The 19,117-nt window shown below is 53.8% G+C and overlaps 1 protein-coding gene across 1 annotated transcript in view; it reads right to left on the reverse strand.

The window, feature by feature from the left end:
- Positions 1-19,117, reverse strand: part of GRIK3 (glutamate ionotropic receptor kainate type subunit 3) — a 229,386-nt gene that overhangs the window by 180,784 nt on the left and 29,485 nt on the right. The gene's annotated exons all lie outside the window — the stretch shown is intronic.

Below are 19,117 nucleotides of genomic sequence, written 5' to 3' on the forward strand. Positions count from 1 at the left end.
TAATTTACCATAAATATCTAAAGCTCTCAAATTATTCTCTACATTAACTGCCTATGTTTAAAATGATCTTTGCATTCACTATGTCACAGATGGCAAAAGCAGACAAGAGAGTCCTTGACAACTAACTGCAATTAGCCCTTCCCAGCTGCGGTGATTTAAAGGCCTTTTCAGTTAAGCTGAATGAGACACCCGCGCTTTATAAATAAAGGCTTTACCAGGACTGACAATGAAGTATTTGAAACGTACAGGCCCCGAGCTGGTGGAGAGGGGGTGGCGGGGAATGTAGTGTCACCACATCCCTCCACGCCCCTCTACCCATCCCGGAGCCTCAACGCACGCGATGCTCAGACACACTCCCCCTCCTCCCCGCCGCAGCTCACATCCCCTCAACGCGTCCCCCACTCCCACCCGCCCGCCCCCCACAGACACATCCCTTCTCCCCGCTTTGCACTTCCGCTCGCTTCGTCCGCGTTCCTCCAGCCGAGCACACGCGTGCACACGCATCCTCTCCCTTCATGCACATGCATACAGGTGTCTCCACCCCTGCCCTCGTACGCACATCCTCCAGCCCTTCTCCCCTTTGTGTGCACGCGCGCGTACACACACACACACACACACACACACACAGCTGAGGATGTTGTGCGTCTCCAAGAAAGGGTGCCCAGGGTTAAAGACCCAGGGAGGCCCGTTGTCTCAGTGGGAGACCCAAGAGCCAGTGTTTGTGGCCCGGGAGCCCTCGCCCGCTATTCTGCTGGCAGAGAAGCACGAGCGCTCCGTATGCCAGGGAGGAGCTGCCCTTCAACAACACTGGAGCACCTTGGAGATGGGAGGCAGGAGGCGGCTGCAGCAGTGTGCAAAGGAGGTCAAGGTTAGCCTCTGACTGCCGCCGAGCGCTCCTCCCAGGGGCCTGGCTGGTTAATTGCTTGGAGTCTGGTGTGGCAGAGGGAGCTGTCAGCGAAACGGCCCCTCTGAATCACATGCTCCGATCTCTGGGATCCTCCTGGGGAGACCAAGCATGGGCCCCCCACCACTTTCCAGCCAGGCCTCACCCACCATGCGGTGGACACAGGCCAGATCCCTGCCCGGCCCAAGAAAGCTTGGCCGCCCTCGCACCCACACAGTTTGGGGTCCACTTCTCTTCCTGCGGGTCCTGTGGGAACCAGAGTCCATCCCGACCACGCTCTAACTCACAACCTCCCCCTCGTGAAACCCACGACACAACAACAACCACACGGCCCTCTGACTTCTTCAGGATACCATTTCCCACTAAGCCTCACTGAAGTTCTATGAAGCAGACATTTACACTCATCCTGAATTTCCAGAGGGAGGCACTGACATACAGGTAGGCTACGTAACTCCTCTAAGATCTTAGACCAAGTAGCAGAAAGTAAGGGCTCGACCCCGACAGCCTAGCTTTAGAGCACACACCTTGGACCAGTACACTCCAGCACAAGGCTCTCACTGCTCGTCTGCCAGGTCCCTGTCATGACTACAGCCCTCCAGTGCTCAGACCCGTGGTGCCCAGCCCCGAGCTCTGCTCAGCCCTCTTCAGCTTGAGGTCCAGTTTCTGAGATACGAGCCAACCCTGAGTCATGCCTGTCCTTACCCCATGCTGCTGTGTCCTCCAGGTCAGCCCTTCTCCGCACAGCCACATCTATACCATCCGGGTCTCCCAGCACCGGATCCTGCTTGACTTCCCAGCTTGGAAGGGCCCGTACCCCTGCACCTGGGCCAGCAATGTGCTCACACCCCGGGGGGTGCGGGGAGAAGTCCAGGAGTTGCTGGCTCCAGACGAAGGCCGCCGGGAGGACTGATGAGAAGTCCCAGAGAAGCATTTGGACTCGTGACGGGCTCCACCCAGACAAATTCCCGTTAATTTGCTGTTTTTAGTATCTGAGTTCCAAGGAACTGCCTGGGTTGGGGTCCCACTTAAAAAGGGGGAAAGCAAAACAAACTTCATTTTCTCTAATGGCAAATACGGATATTGACAGATCTTCTGCTCTGTTAAGGGAATGAAAGACACCATTCCCTTGTGAGTGTGGATACAGTCACAAGGGGCTGCGGTTGAGGAGCTGCGAACATCTGGGCCCAGGACTCTGGCTGCCAGTGGTAGCCAGAGTTCCAGGGAGTGGGGAAGGCGATCCCCAGGGTCACTGGGATCAGATGAGAAGGCAAGGTGCTTAGCTGGAGACTCAAGTTTGGGCCGTGCCGGGGCCAGGAGCCTTCTCAAAAGGGGCAACGCTTTGGCCTCCATAGTCTACGTGGGGGTGGAGACTGGGCCCTGGGTCCTGAGTCCCGACCCACCTGTCTATCCACCTGCTCCCCAGCTGCCCCTTCCTTGGTGTGTGAGGTGGGGGAAAAGGGACTATAGACTACCCTGAGCTGCCCGAGGCAAGTGCAAGGGTGCCAGAGTCAGCACCACCACTTACTTACTGTGTGACCTCGGGCAAATCACTTTACTTCTCTGAGCCCGTCTTCTCATCTGGAAACTAGAAATAATAACAGCCCTCACCTCACCGAGGTGCTCATGCATATAAGGCACTTAGTCCAGCGCTGGAACCGCATAGTAGCTTCATAAACATGAACTTCCACCGTTCTCTCTCAGACTCCCCTTCACAGGAGTCCTAAATCATCACAGGCCAGGACTTGAAGGGGCCACAGAAACCATCAGCTTCAGTCCTGCATTTGACAGGCCCCGAGAGAGGCAGTGAGCAGCCTCAAACACACAGTAGTCAATGGTGGAGGCCAGACGCAAACCCAGGTCCCAATCTTCCCTCAGCGCCCCCGCTGCCCCACTGGGCTCGGCTCCATAAGAAAGGGCTTTAGCAGCCTGCCGGCAACAGCCCTCACCTTACAGATGGCAAAACCGGGCCCTGCAGGAGAAGCGGTGTGCCGATCACTGGCCACACCACCAGCAAGGGGAAAGGCTGGCATTCGAACTCCAGTCTCTCAGGTTCCAAAAGGAGCTCTTCCCGGGAATCTGCCTTTTCCCGGCTGAAACTGAAGGTCCCTGAGGGTTGTAGTTTCAGGCCGTTTGCCTCTCCCAGGGTAAACACAGCAGCAAAGGTTATCAGCCAGGTGGCAGGGAGGGCCTGGGACCAGGGAAAGCCCCTGTTCAGAGGCTTTGTGTACATATCCCGGTGTGACGGCAGAGGCTTAGTGGAGGGCGGTGTGCTAGGAACAGCACCCAGGGGAGAGAGGTCGGAAGGCAGAATAGATGCCAGGCATTTAGTGAGGCAGGATCCAGGGGCCTTCGTGGGCAGTGAGAGGCTGGAGAAGGGGCTGTGGGTGGGATGCTAGGGGGCCCTGAACACCCACCTCAAGAAGCTGGACCTTACCCTGCGGGCGATAGGAAGCCATGGAAGGACTGGCAGCCGAAGAGAACCACGATCAAACATTCACATTAGGGAAGTCCAATTCCGGTGGCTGAAGAGCAGTGGACGGATCGGGTGGCCCTCCTAGGAAATACTGAAATACTGGTCCCGGCGGAAGCTGAGGCAGTGGTGACAGGGAAGGCAAGGAGGCACGTGTGCCCCAGACACGGGGAAGCAGAGACCAGTTGGGTGTCAAGGGCGAGGTAGCACACGCTCCTACCCGGGACTCGGTGGATGGCGGTCCTTGTAAGCGCCATCATGAGCAATAACCCAAACGGCTCACATTTGCAGACCGCTATGTGCCAGGCCCTGCTCTGAACACTCGACGTGCATTAGCTCAGCTGACCCTCACGACGGCATGAGGCAGGCGTACACCATGTTCATCCCTATTTTACAGATGAGAATACTGAGGCACAAAGGCTAAGCAGCATCCCAAGGCCATGGCCAGCAGGTGGCGAGCCAGGGCCTGAGCTCGTGCCACCTCACTGCCCTGTAGCCCTGAGTTCGGAGGGTAAGGTCAGTGCTACACATGGCAAGTCCGAGGTGTCCCTGGGACATCTGGGTGGGCTAACAGGGAGAAAACAAAACAAAACAAACATGGGCCTGAATTTCAGGGGCAACGGGAGTTCTGGAGGCATCAGCACAGATGGGAGAGATGAAGCCCTGGGGGTGGGGTGGAGAGGGGACAGTCAATGGATCGGTCATAGGGGAAAGCCAGGAAAGTGACCAAGTGTGGCAAATCCAAGGTGCCATCTCCATGGGTGCCACAGGAGACGCCCAGGGCCTCTAGCTGGGGGCAGGAGGCCGATGTGGTCAGTCCCCACATTACCTCCTGCTGGGTATGCAGCCTTGAACCAGTAGCTTAATTCTGAGCATTTGAGCCCATCTTCTATCAAGTGGGGGCGTTAATCATCCTCCGTTCAGAGGGCATTTGGGAGGATAAAATGCAACAGAACATTTAAGAGCCTTTTGTTAGCAGGAAATCTGATAGATATTAATAAGCACCCTCACAGTGACGGTGATGTGATGAGAGAGTCTTGGCAAGGTGTCTCCAGATGACACGTGCGAGACAGGGAGGGGGTGTGGTGGCCGTTGGGATGATTAGAAATAAGAAAGATTACCCCCCACCGCCAGAGCGGCCCTCAGCCTGCGGCCCGCTTTGGGGATCACCCCTGCTGTAGAAAACGGCCCTACCCAAGGTCACGCCTCCAGTGGTGGCCTGTGTAGAGTAACTGATCGGCACAGGGGTATACGGGCCACCGGAGGGCCACCCTAGCTCCACAGCACCGTGTGGGGTTTGTGGGGCCCAAGCACCCTCCCTAAGAAGCACCCCTCCGGGAGATCGCCAAGCCCACGCCTGCACACCCTCAGTGACAGAGACTCTATCTCCCTGGGTGGCCTAGCCCATCAGTGGACTGTGCCAGCCATTACCAGGCTCTCCTGGCAGGCAGCTGCTTTGACAGCTCTCAGGGTCCCACACATCGCCCAGCCGGGTGGTCAACACCACCAATCAGGGCCACCCCCCTTTCCATTTCTTAGCTCTGGGACCTTGAACATGTTAGTTCACTCCTCCTGAGCCTTGGTCTCCTCCTCCATCAAGTAGACCCCTACTTTGCACAACTGTTAAGTGTTTCTTAAGATATTCGTGCACAGCCTAGGATGTAACACGGGCTGTGCCCTCAAACCACTGGCCACTAAACTTTCTCATTCCCAATTTCTCAGATAATTATACAAATGTCCAGGTTTCAGGGCGCCCGGGGTGGGGTGGGGGGCGGGGCAGCGCAGTCAGTTAAACGTCCGACTTCAGCTCAGGTCATGATCTCACGGTTCGTGAGTTGGAGCCCCGCATGGGGCTCTGGGCTGACAGCTCAGAGCCTGGAGCCCGCTTCAGAGTCTGTGTCTCCCTCTCTCTCTGTTCCTCCCCCGCTTGTGCTCTGTCTCTCTCTGTCTGTCAAAAATAAATAAGCGTTTAAAAAAATATCCAGGTTTCAAGTTATTTTAAGCTGCGTAACCTTAAGCAAGTTACCCAATCTCTCTGTTTTATGATTTGTAGAGTGGCACCAAATCTCCTAGAGCCATTTAATCCACGGAACACTCGAATGGTGCCTTGTGTGCAGTAGGTTCTCGATACATGTCAGCTATTATCTTCAGAGCTCTTTCGTCAGTGGGTGCCCAGAACTAAATGCAGTACCATTGGCTATGGTGTCTCCAGCGCAGAGCAGAGTGGCCCTATCACCTCCCTGGCAGATCCTTTGCTTTGAATGACGCTGCACAGTATTTTTACAGAATGGGTCTTTTAAGCCATCACACACACGGAGCATCATCCTGAGATTCCCGGAAGAACACAAAAACAAACACAGAACCGCCTGTGAAATGTGCACGCACGCTTTCCCGGCACGTCTGTGCCTTTTGACTCGGGTGGGATTCTGCACCTGTGTGCAAGGCGCCACCTTTCGCTCAGTTAGACTTGTTCCGTTTGGTTCTGCCGGTGAAAGCCCTTCACAAACAGAAGGGGGGAGAGAACCCACAAATGAGCCAGACAGACACTGCCAGTGACCTCAGCAGAGCGCTGGGAATGGAGAATGAGCTGCCGGAGACGGGCGGGGCAGATGCCCACTGGAAGGAGGAGTGGGTTTTCGAAAAGCCCGGAGCCATCAAGAGAGTCATGAATGTTGCTGTTGTCATCCGTAATTGCAATTCCCCACGATTTCACGTTACAACATGAAATTAACATCCTTATGCCTGCCACACCATTGGTAATAACAATTAATCATCATTGTTCATGGTGGTTTCGTTCAATCCACCATTTCTACAGGAAGAGCAGCCATCGGGCCCCTCTGTTTTGCATCTTGTGACCCCGCCAGCCCTCATCCCCGGGGGCTGCAAATGCTTGACTGTGGCTGGAAGCCTATCCACAGCTTGGCCAAGGCCCACGACAATGGCCTTATGTGAACAGTTGGAGGTCCCATCAGATCCCTTCACAAACGAATGTAAACTACACAATGCTGAGCACAAAGCTGTTGCCAGTGGGAGCTGAAAGGCCACCAGGTTAGATAGGAGGGAGAGGTCACGAACAACCATGTGCAAGTGACAGGCACGAGGGACCAGGAACTATGTGTGAACACAAGCTCCGAGAGTTCAGAGAATAGGGTGAGGAAGCAACGGGCAATCAGGAATCCAAGTGCTGTCTCTGGGGCACTCCTGTGGCTGAGGTCCCCCGACTTTGGTCCTAGATCCGAACCACTCCTCACCTTTGGCCCTGTCATAGCGAACCCCGGTTCTTTCTCTTTTACTGGGCCCTGTGCACAGGAACCTAGCAACCCGTACCTTACATCTGTAACCCAATGGCAAAGCCCCGTGGCACTCCAGCAGAAACCTCTCTGCCCGTGGACAGAACCGTTAATAAGTAAGCACCTTTGGGATGCAACCATTGGGCCAGTTACCCACCCACCTAACTGTCCTTCTTAATACCTGGCTTCTCCATCTTGTCCACAAGGAAAGTTGAGGAGCGAACCCAAATCACTGCTGAATTCAGGCAAATGCAGGCCCCTGGTCTGAAGTTTAATGACTGTCCAGGAAAGCAAGTCCAGTCTAGCAGAATTTGGCCTCACACCTAACGTGACATGGGACACATGACAGGTCTTCAAGGAAGCTTGGCTTTTGGTTTATGGGCGTTCACAAACCTCAGCTTTAAGCAAGCTCCCCGACCTGTGGTTTCTGAAAACCAGTCTCCCTCTTGGGATCTGCCCCTCCCCACTCCCCCAGGGCTCCGTTGTCCTCTGTTTTCCAGCAGTTCAGGGAAGTCCACGGTGCCTGGGCCACCCTGGGTCTGTCTGTCCCCGAGGTCTGGGCTTCCCCTTTTGGGCTGACCATCGTCCCCCTTAATGGTGTGAAATGAGTCCCTGCCACCCCGGGGTTCCCCCTCAACAGTTATTACATTATGATGGCCGGTCCCTTAGATAGACGGGAATTCCCGTTTATTGGACACCGGCCGTGGACCCATCTCTGTGTTGACATGTCACGTGGATGAACTTTCCCAAGCCTCACGACCTTCCATCTAGGAAACAGCCACTGACAACCAACTCAAGGCCACACAGCGAGTAAGGAAGTGGCCAAACCATTACGTGAACCCAGGTCTGCCGGTCCTCAATCCTGCCTCCAGCACAGACTATGTGTGTGCCTTTGGGCAGGTGCCACTATCTGCCTCAGTTTCCTCATCTGAAAAGCCAAGGGTGGCCAACACTTCCTGCCTCATGGGCTGTTTTGAGGGCTATTCGAGCCGTTACATGGAAAATGTTTAATGCCAGGTTTGGCACGTAGTAAACACTCAATACATAACAGCCATTGTTAAGACTCACAGTTATGTTTTTCTACACATATGCTATACACACTGCCTTGAAGTCTCAGCATTTGACACTCCTCCTGGGGATGATGAGGTCCAGGAATCACATCCCTTCTGATGTGCCTTCTTGCCACCCTTGGAATACAACCACTATAAATCCAGCCCATCCAGAGAGCTCCTTACACAATCACACGTTTCCTTAGGAGCCACCCCCCCCCCCCACCTTCTATTTCCTTGGGTCGATTTGCAACTACACTGTCAGAAACAGGAGTCTGCAATTGTCCCAATTCTCTGAGCACCTCCCACCCTGCCACCAATCAGCTCAGGCCATGGACACCTGCTCCTGTGTCTTCTGAGCTTCCATATGTCACTTTCTAAAGTGCGGGCTGCATCTTCCCTGGACACCACAAATATAGAGCTGGTCCCCATCATGCCCCTTCACCAGCCGTTTTCTTGTTGGTGACAGTTTGGTCCCGAGCGGCTCCTCCGGTCACTTTCTTTTTGTTCTGGGCACTGGAACTGTCACCAGGCAAGTCTAGAACCGACCGGGAGCCCGTGCAGGACTGAAGCTACTCCTAAGCTCCTAAGGTCAGGCTCTCCTGCCATCACAACCCCTGACTCCGCATCAGCAGGCAGTAGGTACCAGGAAAGCAGCCCTTCTTTCTCCATGGCCAGGCCAAGGCCAAAGAGAGATTCTTCACGTCAGAACCCGTGTGTCCAAGTCCTCCCTTTCCAGGATCTTAGGGAACAGGTACATGAGAATGGCATGTGCAAGACAGGTCGGGTTCAAATCCTGGATCTTCACTTGTACAGCATCACTGTGGGCCAGTCTTTCTGGGCCTTGGTTTCTTCACCCATAAGGTGAAGCTAATGGCCCACCAGTTTGTGGGAGGAAGTGAGATGATGCCCACGGGACCCATAGATTCTCAATAACAACTCCTTCTTCCAGGGCTGTTCTCTTAGCCCCTCAGGGACCACTTGGTGGGTGGGATGAGCAACGAACAGGCCTTCCCCACCATCCCACTTTGCTCCACAGAGTCTCCCGGGACCTGAGGCTTCTAATGCTAAACCTGGAGAAGTCTCAGCAAAGCAGGACAAGTGGGTCACCCTACCTTCAGGTTCTACTCAAAGAGATCTGGCTCCATTTTGTCCTAAGCCGAGCATGGAGTGGGAGAAAAGAAGGCGGCCAAGAAGATGTGAAGACGAGTCGGTTGTTCAGGCAGAGATGTGTGTCTGTGGGCTCCAAGGCAGGGCCCTCTTCCTCTCTCAGTTTCCCCATGAGACACTTTCCCGGTGCCCCGGACAGAGAACACAGTCTATCGCCTGTAGCTCCCTATTTTGTTAGAACTTGGTTTGAGGAGGGGGTGAAAGTGAATTGCCCAGCTGTGCCCAGGCTCCTGGCTGTCAGTGGTGTTGGGGTGGCGCCTCCCTCTAGGACAGGGGTTCTCAATGGTGGGGGGCCATTTTGCCCCCCAAGGGGACACTGGGCCACGTCGGGAGACATTTTTAGCTGTCACATCTGGGGGGAGTGTGCTGCTGGCATCTTGGGGGGAGAGGCTAGGGATGCCGCTAAACACCCTTCAGTGCATAGACCAACCCACAATAAAGTATCTGGCCCCAAATGTAGACAGTTCGGAGGCTGAGAAACCCTGTTCTGCGGCAGCCGGGAGAGGCGGATTCTGGGTGGGGAACCGGGTACCCAGAGTTCAAGGAGCCCATCCCTGTGTCTCTAGGTAACCGAGCTCAGCATCTGAGCCTCCCCCCAAGCAGGAAACGGAGTGCCCCCCTCCATCACGCAAAACCGGAAGTGGCAAATGTCAGTGGCTGGCCTGGGAAAGGGGTGGGGGTGGGGGGCAGGGATAGGCACTTTTGGCACGAGGCTGGCAAGGAGCAAGCTTTATGGCTTGTTCCGTTCAGAGTTTTAATTAAGCGTCTCAAATAAGGATTTAATTGGGTTGTAACAAGCCAGGCTATTGTATGCGAGAGAAACACCTGGGGATTATTAGAAAACATTTTTAAGGCAGTAAAGCTGCAGCAAACACTTGCAGTTGTTAAATCAGGAAATATAATTCCAGAGCCCAACACCACGCGCAGCGAGGGGGAGCCGGCCGCAACCATACGGGGAGCCATGGAGGTACCCCTGCGCAGGGGGGCTCCGTCCAGAGCCCTTGCGGACTCCTGCCTCTCAAGCTACTTCTAGGGAAAACAAGAGTGGCCAGACCCTGCCTGGGAGGGGCCAGGGGTGACCGCGCCCATTGACTGGCCATCGCTCCCCCAACTAGAGGGGACTAGTAATCCAAGGACCAGGATCTGCTCGGTTCCCTGGTGTAACTTCAGAGCATAAAGCAACACCTGGCCTACAGTAGGCACAGGTGGGAGGAAGCAACGGTGTCCGGGCCCATCTTGTGGGGACCAAAGCTGGCCGTACCACTCCCTTAAGCCCAGGTTTCTGACTGAAGGACCCAAGGGTGGCTCAGTCACCCTTGAGCCCTGGGTGGCTCAGTTGGTTGCATGACCGATTCTTGATTTCGACTCAGGTCACGATCTCACAGTTCGTGGGATCGAGCCCCGTGTCCCGCTCCCTGCTGACAACATGGAGCCTGCTAGGGATTCTCTTTCTCTCTCTCTCTATGCCCCTCTCACACTCACAGTCTCTCTCTAAATAAATAAATAAATAAATAAACACTAAAACAAATAAACAGGTGGCTGTGAACCTGATCCGCATCTGGGGATGGAAGGCCCTGGCTGAACCGTTGCCCTCCTACTGATAAAGTGGCCCAACACCCCGCCACGAGGGGCCCTCCCCATTGGCTTAACACAGGAACCCTTCCTTGACTGTGCCCAGTGGACAAGCCAGCACTCCATCTCACACCTGTTAGAGCCTGACCTTGGAGCCTAATACTGCCTCCCCAGTAAGCCTGTGGTCTCCCTGAGAATCAGCCCCACGTCTAATTTATTCTCCAGTATCAGCAAGGACCCAGATGCAGACGGTGCTTAGCGTCTGTTAGGGGGACCCATAAATGACCAGGTGGTGGGGGTGAACGACCAGCAGCATCTTCACCGCACCGGTCACTGGCTGGACTCGCCACCACGTGCCAAGCACTGTGCTCAGAGCTTCCTTTGCACCGTCTCACCCGGCTGTCCTGACGGCTTTGTGATGGGTGCTTATTATCTCCATTTTACAGAGGAATTCCTCTTCCCCCTCCGCTGCTCTTCCCAAAGCTCCCCATTGGGCTGGTGGTGAAGGGAGCCCCTCTCCCAACCTGTGAAAGGCAGCTTGAATGTCAGTTTCCAAAGCAGTAATTGGGGCAAGGCAAGTCCCTAGGCCCCCGGAATCCGTGAAAGACCCCTCCTGCTGACGCCTAAGGGGCTTCTGAGACCCCTGCCATGTCCTTGGACGTCCACCTGCAGCGTTTGCGGTTCCCATCACAGCCCTGCCCACTTCTGCTGAACTTCAGGTGTGGAGGGTGTGTGTGTGTGTGTGTGTGTGTGTGTGTGTGCGCGCGCGCGTGCGTGTGCTGGGGGTGGGGAGGGGAGGAGCAGGGATGAGGGCTGCTCTGGGGAATAGATAGGACATGGGGTACAGAGTGGAAGGCTCAGGTGCCTGAATCTGGGGGCCTGGGTGCATAAAGGTTGTGGGGGGGGGAGGGAGAGTCAGGTACACACAGAGGGACCCAGGAATCATGGAGGGAGGCTTGGGAACACAGAGTTGGGGGGCCGAGGTGCATGGTCCGGGGGAGGGGCCCAGGTGCACCGAGGCAGAGAGGCAGCTGCAAGGGCAGATGGAAGAGTGGGTCACTCTCCCAGACCGGGACCAAACGTCCCTGTCTCAGAAGGAAGGAAACTGCAAGTCAGGAGCCAGGTGTGAGGGGCTGGCGAGCACGGGGGCAGGTAGAGAGCACAGCGCTCAGCGTCTGACCTTCAGAGCTGCTTTCAGAAAAGGTCCTTTCTGGAAAGCACCCTGAGGCCCCAAGTCTAAGTCAGTTTCCCCATTCTGCACCCAAAGGGGCCCGAGGCAGCTGGAGAGGGGCCTTAGGGAGTGCTTGCTTCACCTGTCCCACCCAGCCTGGAGTTTCCAGCTCCCTCCTGCAGGAGCGTGCGCCCCCCCCCCCCCCCACCAGCCCAGGGCACCGTCCCTTGGCTGGGCCTCCAGAAGGCACGCTTGGCCCACACCCAGTAGAAGGCATCTGCAGGGACAGGCCTACCTCAGTCCCTCGACTGTCTCCGCTTTAAGGCACTGCTTCAGGTCTTTGCTCAGACTTCTCACCTAGGTCCCGGGGGACCCGGACCTCGATTTCACATGACCCCTTCCTTCCACCTCCTGGTCCTCATCCTGTATTATTTTGTCTCCTAAACACCTCATATTACGAAGCACATTCTATAGCTTTCTTCAATTACGAGGCTTGTGGTTAATGTCCCTGCTGGAATGTAGGCTCCGGGAGGGCAAGGAGTTTTGCTGTTCTGCTCTTTGCTCACTCTCCAGTGCTCAGGACAGTGCCTGGCACACAGTGAGCACTCCAGAAATACCTGCTGAGCGAATGACCTTCAGAAACCACCCACTTGATCTCTCAGCCTTCCTATCATTAAGGTTGGCAAGACAGGTGTTCCTTTTATTACTGCTATCATATATATGAGTGAATAATAATTACAGTGCTCATAGCTCACTTTATTGAGCACTTCCTATGTGCCAGGGCCTGTGATATAGCTCCACATGCATAAATCTAATCAATTTAATTTTTCACGACTCTAGGAGGCTAAGTGCTATTAACCAATTTGACAGCTGGGGAAAATGGACCTCAGAGAAGTAAGGTAACTTGCCCAAGGTCACACAGCCATGTGCCCTGTACCATGTGGGTGCTCCACGTGGATTACATCATTTAATGCTTACCACGCTCTTACAAGGCAATAACTCTATCTTATGGAATAGGAAACTGAGGCCAAGATAAAGGCAGTGACCTGTCAAAGGTCACCCGGGTAGCAAGGTACACACACACGTCTGTCTGAATCCAAATTCAGCCTCCTTTCCCCCATGTCCACCTGGGGCAGGAAGCTTCGCAGCAGAAGTGGGCATTCAGAGGGACGTGAAATCAGAGTGGGCAAGGGGCGCCTGAGTGGCTCAGTTGGTTGAGCGTCCGACTTCGGCTCGGGTCATGATCTCATGGATCATGAGTTCGAGCCCTGCGTTGGGCTCTGGGCTGACAGCTCGGAGCCTGGAGCCCACTTCTGATTCTGTGTCTCCCTCTGTCTGCCCCTCCACTGCTTGCACTCTGTCTCTTGCATTGTCTCAAAAGTAAATAAACATTAATTTTTTTTTTTTTTTAAATCAGAGTGCGCAAGAAGGTAAGCCTTGAAAACGATGGCCTAGATCCCAATTCCTTTCTTGGGTCAAAATGCCTGCGGGGAGTTCTTCCATCCCTGAAACCCACATTCCGCGATCATCCACCAGCCCACACGGAAGGAAGCACTGTGCTGGGCCCTGATTTCACTTAATCCCCAGCCAGGGAAGCCAGGAGCACATCCTGGCTGCAGAGGTCAAGGAGTAAATTGCATATGGCTGTCTCACCACCTCCTTCGATTCTGTCCATAACCATCCAAGGGGATTCTTGGGATTACCAGCGAGTAACATTCATTCCCAACGTAAAGAATCAAAATACCTTGAGATGCTGCAAATGTATGTTCTGTGTCTCCCACCCCCGCTGCCCACAGTACTCAGAAAGATGAGCTCCCGCGGGCCCAGGGCTCCATTTTATCGTCACAAACCAGGAGTGGCTGTGATGGCCAAGTGGTCCTTCATCTGCCTATTGTCAGAAAGAATTGTCTGAGATCAATTGTTCTAAAGCAAAAAATCAATTGCATTTGGCAGTTGTCCTCTCAAATTTAACGAGTGTATATTCAATAACTCCATACAGCAGGGAGCTCAATGTCCTTACTTGGTGGGGGCCAGGGGGGATGTCCTGCACCTGACTCCCCGGGCAGGAAGCCACGGGGCTCTAGCGCTGGCTCGCCCCAGGAGCATTACGGAATTTCTCCCTGCTCACAGAGGGGGCCTGGGAAGATTGGTAAGGAAATCTCCCAGGCCTGGACCCTACACCGGGTACAGAACTGTCCATTGGTTCATTTGTGGGAAGAGACACGGGACTGGATTTGAAGAAAAAAACCAAGGCCCCTCTTCATGTTAAAGTAAGAAGCTAGAAGAATCTGGATAGGTTCCTCAGCCCCTCAGAAAAAGGCTTTGGGGGAATTTGAATCTCTCCAGAGGCAGAGTCCAGGACCGAGAGTTGAGTGCCCATAGTTTACTTGGGAGGTGATCTCGGGCTACATTGGTAGGGAGAGGAAAGTGAGGGAAAGGGGTAGCTAATAATGGATGCTTTATCAGCTGGGCTCAAACCAGCTACCACGGGGGGACCTCTGGGAGACGGTGGGGAACCTGCCTCTGAGCTATCCCAGCGGAGGGGAGAGGGAGCAGGGGTAGTGATCTCCTGCCATTGGAGGAAGGTTCGCTCTGCCCTCCAGCTCCCAGTCAGAGCAGCAGGAATTAGTAAGCAGCCTAGGCTTGCAGAGGAACCAAAGAAGAAGGTGGAGGGAGGGCACAGCCTAGGGAGGGCATAAGACAACCCACCAGGAAGAGGAACAAAATATTATCTTCTATCTACATTGATCTGAATTTCACCCATTTTAATTACTTCTTCCCACATATGAGGTATAGGGTAAATAGTAGATGGACCTGGGTGTATCTGCATACGACGCATAAAGAATAAGCCACACTGATCAGGGTGCATGCTATACTTTGTTAGTAGTGGGGAATCATTATCAATCAGAGAAAAGCCTGGTGATCACTGCTCTCAATTACACGGAGCGGCCTTCAACCAAAGAGCCACCTGGATGTCAGATCTTGCCAGAGACGGTCCCATCAGCCGTCTCTCGCCCAACACAAACCCAAAGTCTGATGGAGAAAAATAACATTTCGGAGAATGGGCAGAAGGGGAGGCCAGCCGCCTATTCCTGCAGCCATTCCAGAATCTGTCCTTGATCAAGCTGTGCACTTGGAGCATCTTTAGGCTCCTGGCTTGGTTTTGTCTTCATGAGTTTTGTCTTTATGGCTTCAGGTAACATGAAGAGCAGACAATAACAGACCCAGTCTTAGGAAATCTGTTACTGCTGGGGGCGCCTGGGTGGCTCGGTTGGTTAAGGAAATCTGCTACTGCCATCTGTTAGAAAGACTCTGCATCCTCAGCATGTTCCATCTAAAGCCCTGGATGACAGGGCACCTCGGTGGCTCAGCGGGTTAAGCATCCACTCTTGATTTCAGCTCAGGTCATGATCTCACGGTCCGTGGGTTCGAGCCCCGCGTCGGGCTCTGTGCTGACAGCTCGGAGATTGGAGCCTGCTTCGGATTCTGTGTCCCCCTCTCTCTCTGCCCCTCCCCCACACATCCTCTGTCTCTCCCTGTCTCAGAAATAAATAAATATTAAAAAAATTTTTTAATGAGGGGTTAATAAAAGGTTTATTTTGCCCCAGAGAAACTTAGGTGACCTTTCCGCAAAGAAAAGGCAAAACTTCTATAACTAAGTGTTGGCCACTAGAAAGCACAGAGTTAAAAATACATGGCCCCATTACAGCAACTGCAATGGACATTATGACTTAACAAGAGTATTTTAGCATGCTTCCAAGAAAACATTTTATTTCTAATTTATATTTTTCCTTACTCTAAATACTTAGAAAAATAAGTTAGCCACCTTATTTAATGTAAGTCTTACAAACAGCCTCAAATTATTTCTGTGTTATGAGATGGAGTAAGTTACTGATTCATTAATTAAAAATTAATTCTGGGGCACCTGGGTGGCTCCGTCCGTTAAGCATCCAACTCTTGATTTCGGCTCAGGTCATGATCCCGTGGTTTGTGAGATCAAGCCCCACATCAGGCTTCGAGCTGAAGGCACGGAGCCTGCTTGGGATTCTCTCTCTCCCTCTCTCCCTCTCTCTCCGCCCCTCCCTCAAGTGAGCTCCCTCCACCTCTCTCTCGAAATAAATAAATAAACATTTTAAAAAAATAAAATACGTAAAAAATAAAAATTAATCCCAGCTGATGCCCCCCAACTGCACTTTTGGACATAAACATAAAACATCAATAACACCCTCCTGCATCAGTGCCATGAAATTTCAGACACCGAGTCTGCCTTGCACATGAGAAAGAGAAAAAGGTCTTTTGCTTACTTTATGTTCATAATATCAGCATCAACAGGAGAAAGGGCTGAGCTTCAGGATCTGGAGCAGCGGGGGTCTGGGGTCTGGCCAAGAGGCTCCCAGCCCCCAGCTCACTGCCCCTCCCCCAAACAGAATCACCACTCTGTTTTCATTTGTACCTTGAATCAACTCCTGGTCTTTCTGAGCAACTAGGAACCCACATGTCTCTCCAAATGCCTCTTAACCTCCTCTTTGAACTTCTCCTGGAATTTGTCCTTTTGGGTCTCAAATAGACCCCTTCGGTGGCTCCTGGTGACCTGGGCTCTTCCGCTTCTCTGCTCCCTCCAAGCTGACAAATTCTGACTCCTGAGTCAGGCTCCACCAGCTGCCACCCTTCTGGGATGAGAAGGCCACCTACTGGACCCCACTGGGGCCCCACTGGGTTCCCCAGCTCCCACTCTCTTCTGCCCAGGGCTGCCCCCAGTGGGCAGGGGAGGCAGGGGGGGAGGGAACCGGCATTGGTGCCTGCTGCCATCAGAACCCCCAAAGCCAACTTGAAGGAAGGGGGTGGATGAAATACCGGAGGGCTTGGCCCATCCACTGCTTTCCGCACCCCCTCAAACAAACACACACACACACACACACACACACACACACACACACACACACACCAGGAAGCCTCAGCATGGACGCCTGCAGGCCAAAGGAAGCTGCTTTCCAAAATAAGCACTCATCAGAGGGGGCACAGGCAAATGCAATGGGGCAGAGTCACACGCTCTTGGTTCTAATCCCCGCTCCACCACCCACCCTCTGAGGGGCTTGGTCAAGCCAGGCACCTTCTCTGAGGCTCCATTTCCTTATCTATAAAGCAGAGATAAGAATACCGTTCTCCCTCACGGGGTGGGTATCAAATTGAAAACTGTGCACAAAAGGGCTTTGAAAAGGATAAAGAATCACACAAAGAAGTGGAGAATTGTTCCCTCTGAGAGCTAAGTGACCCCAGAAAAACCAGAGGAACACTGAGTTTCAGGATCTGGAGCAGAACCGGGGTCTGGGCTCTGGCCAGGGCTCCCAGCTCCCACTCCCCCTCCCCTCCCCTCCCCCCTACACATCTCCACTCCCTCTGTTCACATGTGTACCCTTGAATCCACAAGCTTGGTCTTTAGAGAAGGGGCCTCCAGAGGTCACGGGCGGTCATCTGGTTCCTCCCCATGCTCCATGCCTGGTGTCCTTTTGCTGTCACTGAGCTCTAGAGGGGGGGCTGTGTGTCTGTGTGTGTGCGTGTGTGTGTATCTGTGAATATGCACACACGTGTGTGTGCGTCTGCGCGTCCTCTGAAGACTTCCAATGGTGATTTCTATAAGCGACTCAGGCGTGGTGACCACGGTGGGGACAACCATTATCTGCACTGGCTGAAGCCCACATTTACAACACACCTACTGTGTTTAACTGGAGTCTCTTCATTTCCCTTCCCCATGAGACCCCTGGATTGCCCCCCATGGATCTCGGCTCTCCGTATCTCTGGACGTCCTTCCCAACCAACCCAGCACTAGAGTGAGCCCCTGATGGAGCTGGTCCTTTGGCAGCTGGAGCCCTAACCCTGGTCTCTGGGCATCACACAGGGTTGCTGCCTTATTTCCTGGCCTTCGGTGCCAGTCTCAGACACCTGCCTAACAGTCTCTTCCCTCTAAGGACCGTCTCTCCAATGACAGCACCCCCTAGTCCTGGCCCACTTCGCCTGCTGCCTTGAACCTCACTTGCTTCCGGGACTACTCCTCTGAGCTCGGTCACATTCTGGCCACATGGGAAGTCTGTGAAGCCCTGGGAGGCCATGTTCACCCGTCCTAGACCTCAAGGGTGTGCAGCCAAGTATAAGAGCAGATGGGGCCTCCAGAAAGCGAGCTAACAAGGAAGACGCTGGGTGTCTAACAACAGATGGTGTCAAAGTGGTAGGCCAGGAGGGATCACAGGGGCTGGGCCACCAGACGAGGCAGGACCTGAGCTGGGGCTTTACAGGGTAGAACGCAGGTGGGCAAAGAGGTGGGAAGGCCTGCCTGGCAGCAGATGGCTGGCAGAGCAAAAACACCACAAGGGTTGGGAAACTGCAGATCACTGCATCATTCATTCATTCATTCATTCAGCCAATATTTATGGAGCACCTACAGTATTCTAGGCAATCCTCAAGGCACTAGGCATATTGTGGTAAATAAAGCAAATGAGAACCCCTGTTCGCATGGCATTTACACTCAAGGCGGTTTATGCCTGCTGGGTGAGGATGAAAAGGTAAGCAGAGGCCAGATCATGGAAGGCCTTGAATGCTAGGCTGAGGAGGTTAGGCTTTCTTGTGCAGGCAACGCAAAGCCCTTAAGCGTTTCTGAAGAGGATAATATGACCTGCAGAGACATGGCAGAGACTGAGAATCCCTGACACGGAAGGTCACCTGGGTCAAGGTAGAGATGAAGAGAAGGGCGAGGATGTGAGTGAGTGGGCAGTGAGATGGGGACTCAGGAGGCCTGAGGCTGGGGGAGCCTCCTCTGGAAAGCCATCTGTTCCCTTGGGAGTCTGTGGCCCTCTCTCCTGCCTCTAAACGCACACATGACAGAGCTAAGCATGAATCCCAGACCTCGAAGGGCAAACTCCAGCTGTGTTCATGGGGTGGGGGTGGGGGGGCTTCTCCCCACCCCCGCCCTGTCAGCCTTAGCTCAGAGCAACTTTAATAATGCAGTGGGGAGGAACTCAAAGGCCTGGCGAGGCCTAAATATAGCCAGGCAGGCCACGTGCAGAAATGCTCCCCTGAATTTACTGAAGAGCAGAGGTTGGCCTGTTCCACTGGGGACTGCACTTTGTTTCAGGATCACGCCAGCCAGGCTGAGCCTGATGGGTCCTCGGAGCTTTCTTTAAACACAGAGAAAACATTAAATGATTTTTCTGCAAAAGCCTCAGCATGAGAGGAGGCGGCAGCTAATGGAGGTTCGAGTCAAAGACCTTCCTGGTCAATGCCCCGCAGGACTCAGGTGAACTTATTCACGAAAAATCTAAAAATCGAAATCCCTCTGGACAAAGGGCAGCCTCCATGCAAACCAGGCACGTGGGTTACACGTCGGCGCTCTGTTCCCAGTCACCAGCAGGGGCTTCAGGCGAAGGAGGCGGGCGGGCGAGGCAGGCCTGAGCTGAACGTCCACGGGCGGTGGAACGAGTGCCAGAAGGGCCACGGCTT

Source organism: Acinonyx jubatus, chromosome C1 (assembly GCF_027475565.1).
Source record: "Acinonyx jubatus isolate Ajub_Pintada_27869175 chromosome C1, VMU_Ajub_asm_v1.0, whole genome shotgun sequence".
Lineage (NCBI taxonomy): Eukaryota > Metazoa > Chordata > Mammalia > Carnivora > Felidae > Acinonyx > Acinonyx jubatus.